General features: G+C 38.7%; 1 long non-coding RNA gene across 1 annotated transcript in view; it reads left to right on the top strand.

Annotated features, from left to right (window-relative positions):
* The first annotated feature begins 3,254 nt into the window (after nt 1-3,254).
* LOC106959320 (uncharacterized) overlaps nt 3,255-4,179 on the top strand; it is an 8,101-nt gene continuing 7,176 nt past the window's right edge. The window contains exon 1 of the long non-coding RNA XR_001427320.1: nt 3,255-3,546. This is a non-coding gene — a long non-coding RNA (uncharacterized LOC106959320). The remainder of the gene's footprint in view (nt 3,547-4,179) is intronic.

The raw sequence follows: 4,179 nt of genomic DNA, 5'->3' as shown, positions 1-4,179 counted from the left end.
TCTGGGAACATTTAACTGCATGCTTGGCTGGGTTGCTTGTTTTTAATTTTTCTTCTTCTTTTTTATAGCATATTTCTTTACTTCAGACTTGGAAATGGCTATAATCACCATGGGCCTGCATACAACTGAGAAGAAAAAGCAATAAAACTGATAAAAAAAACTTACTTAACTTACACTGAAGTGGATAGAAGTAGTAGAATTACAGGAATAAAGTTGTGTAATTGAGAGAGTAAAGTTGTGTAATTGAGAGAGTAAAGTTGTGAAATTGTCTTAGAAAACTAAACAAGCTATGTGTTAAGATGATAACCTTAAATTATTGGATTTTTCCCGATTATTTATTTGCATTTGAATGTAAAAATATAAAGACAGTCTTACTTTTTTCTTCTCTGGACTCACTTGCCATGCCATGGCTTTCAGTACATCTATAAGACAAGGGAGGGACAAAACACTTATGGCCATAGATTTTAAGTGGCAGAATGATAGATAGATCAGACACATGGGAGGCATGTTCAGAGGATACAAGCCAAAATTTCTGTCAGAGACAAAAATCCAACAGAGAGCGCTTTCTCAAATCCCACCGTCCTCCTCCTCCTCCTCCTCCTCCTCCTCTCCTTGGAGAGCTTTATCCCCTCTCATTGATGCTGTACTTTCCAGCCATACTTTCCCTATCCTTTAACCCCCCCCCGCCCCCCCTCCTGCTCTGCTCTCCCTCACTTTTTATGGCTCTCCTCTTTCCCAATGTCCTCCATCTGTCTCTGCTCCTTTCCCTCGTCTTGCTGTTCTTCCCCTTCTCTCCGCCACTCATCACCGAGACGATGACAGAACTTCCCGGGCACATGTTGCTAAAACATCCAGAGTCTGTGGAAGAGCACCAACACACACACACACACACACACACACACACACAGACCAATTCGCTAGACACATGCCGATGGGATTAAAACAACTGTCCTTCACCAACCTATTTGATGGACCGTGCATGAGAAGCAAACTGAAGTCTGTGCGTCTAATATTTTACCATCAAAGACAATCCAAAATACCCTCCATTCTACATTTCTAAGAATCTCCATTCAGTTGTTTACACACAACAAAGCAAATGAGTAGGAACATGAGTTTGGTGTTTGCCACCGAAACTGAACTGAAAGAAGTACTCTGAGGAAGACAGCATTAAAACCAAACTACAGCTAAAATGGCTTGTTCTGTAATTCTTTCCTTCGGCTCAGTGTTTTTTTTTTTTTTTTGAATGCTACGACTTGCAACAAAGAGCACAGAATAAATTCTCATGCCACAGTTAGGGGTGATTACTAACAGAACTGCACAACCAAGAAACCACTTAAATAGAACCTGTCTGACAACATGGGCTAAAAGATCTGAAAAAGCAGTATGTGTTGTGATCTAAAGAAACATGAGAACAGATGAGATAAATGGGCAAACCACATCGAAAGCCATTATCTACAAGTAGGAAAAACATGAAAGACTGGCAAACACTTCAACAGCAGCATTCATTACTATAAGAAAGAGATAGAGCAATGAAGAAATCAATTAAAGAGTTCAGAGGAAAGAAGCACTGCCAAGTAAGACGAACGAGATCTGTCTTATATTTGAATAAAACATGTCGATGTTTTCTGCAGACATTCATGGATAACAATATGCTTTGGGAGGTGTGTCTGGACATCGGATGTGAAGCTAATAGTGCATTTAAGAAAACAACTTTATGTTGACAAACTCAAGGCAAATTTAGATGCTGCGGCTTAACCTTACACTAAATCCGGCAAAGAAGAGTCAAACAAATGTCCTCTATAATGCAGAAGTCTTGTTGCCATGAAGGTGGTAGTCCTAGGGTGCCACAAACAGCTCTTAGAAGTGAATTTTATAAAGCGGGGTTAGTCTACTTTATTCAAAGGACTGTGTGTGTTTTGAAGCATGGTAGTGGTGGGTTGTTGATCTGGGCTTGCTTTAATGAAAATGGAAGCGATGCGACTTGCAATCAGACTAGATCATGAATTCCCTGACATGCCAACGCTTACAGAGTTACATTTTAGGCCATTTGTTCGACAGCTGAAGTTGAACAGAAATACTCCAGTTCAACAGAACAATGCCTTCAAGCCTTGCAGGAAAATTTGCAGTGGATGCAAAAACAAATGGGAAATTACAGGGTGAAGTAAAATAACGATTACATTGAGTTATTGGTGTTAAAAGCTCTCGAATCAGGGCGTAACCGCTTGTTTGAGCGCCTTGTGCATTTTGACTTACGAGGAGATTTATTTTGTATATTTTAAGACCATATGAGGAACCAGCTGAGCCTCCCTGATGTTTACCAGCTTGAAATAAAATGTTGCTATGACTGCACGTCTGGCTTATTTAATAGTGAATGGTCTCTCCGGATCCTTCGAGTGAACACTTGGCGTCCTTATCGACCTTATATTGTCAGCTATTTGGAACAATAAAAAAAAAATAAAAAAAATACATATCTGGATTACATGAAAACGATTTTCGTAAAAGACGCTGTGAATACACCAGACACGTTCCTTTGTTGCCAGATGTTTTTTGTTTCTTCTTTTATTACTCAGGGAAAATAATGACTGTACTATCTGGCCAGAAATCTACATTTGTTTACTTTCTAGAGCCAGTTGGGAAACTTGCTTTCCCACTATTCAGAACTGAGAGCGATAGCTCAGGCACGTTTTTCTGGGTGTTGTTCGACCAGACGGCACGAAACCCAGCATTGCATTTGCACTTGTCTATATCAAGGCAGATAAGTTGTGCGGGTCCAGATTACTGATTACGTCCTCTGTGTATACAACCCCGCGCATCTATCAACTGAAACATAACACTGGTGTGAATTGCTCCAAGTGCGAGTGGTCGAAGTACTCGGCGGTGGATGAGGACAACTGTCTGTGTGTGTTACATGTGTTTTTCATTGCTTTGTTCGCCTATTTGAGCCTGTTTCTCACCTCCAAATCTCCGGGGATTTATCCAAAAGGAAGTTTGAGAGAGCTCTGAAGAATAGACTGTTCTTAAGTTACAAATGCAAGGACAAAAACTGTGATATTTCTCAACAGATTTGTCTTTAAATTTAACGCAGAACCACTTTTTGCTCATTTAGTTTTTGCTCATATATATATATATATATATATATATATATATATTTTTTTTTTTTTTTTTTTTTTTTTAAGGGAAAAACCAAAAAAAAAAAAAAAAATTTTTTAAAGGGGAAAAAAAAAATTAAACCCCTTTTAAAANAAATTACACTTGCTCTGCCGCCAAAACAAGATCGGAGGTGGTGGGGGAGAGGGCTCACTACAGTGTCGGTGGAGCCAATCCCAGTTGTGTGAGAACTATGTCAAAGTTCGCAAAACATGTGGAGCTTTTCAAAATCCTTGAAGCCCATACACATTTAATGTAAGTAATTGGATGAAATGAAAGTCGTTGCATTGAAAATATATTTACTAAATATTAAGTACATTACTTGGATGAACTTTGAACCAATGACACATTTCCGTTTTACTCTGCAAAAACTTTGCTCAAGCAACTAGCAAATTGGCTGTGGATTTTTTTTTCTTCTATTTTTTGAACCGTTATAGGCTAATGTATATTTTTTACACGTTTGCTGCATAATCAGCAGACAGTACGTCAACAATGTGAATATAATTGTTCAGACCACCTCCGAAATCAAAGCACAGTTGAACGGGTTATACACATTACGTTAGGGTCAGGGCTGCATGTCCTTTATTAGCAGGATTCAATTATTGTGGAGAGAACGCTACGTTCGTGAGAAAACATTGCTATCTTGAAACATTACTTGAAATGAGACACATTTTTTCTTGTTCTAAGTCTTTATTGAAGTTCAAAACAAAAGGTACACATTGTAGAACAGCTGAAAATCTGAAGAATTAAAAGAAGTAGCCCACTTTGGTTTGGAACATGATAGGGTGACGGTGACGTCATCGGCCAAAATTATAACTTTTAATATCTTGAAAACAAAAGCTGCACAAACGACAGTTTTAACTGCACAAACCTGCACAAACGAAGCACTAACGAACTAGCCCACTTTGGTTTGTTTTGGCGCAAGATGGGGTGACGGTGAACTCTAGATGACCTAAAAAATAATTTTTAATATCTCAGAAACCAAAACTGCACAAACGAAAATTTTAACGGCACAAACCTGCACAAACGGAG

This window comes from Poecilia latipinna, unplaced genomic scaffold, assembly GCF_001443285.1.
Source record: "Poecilia latipinna isolate Pla-1442-1.1 unplaced genomic scaffold, P_latipinna-1.0 Scaffold1067, whole genome shotgun sequence".
NCBI lineage: Eukaryota > Metazoa > Chordata > Actinopteri > Cyprinodontiformes > Poeciliidae > Poecilia > Poecilia latipinna.
This window is presented reverse-complemented; position numbering and strand designations above follow the sequence as displayed.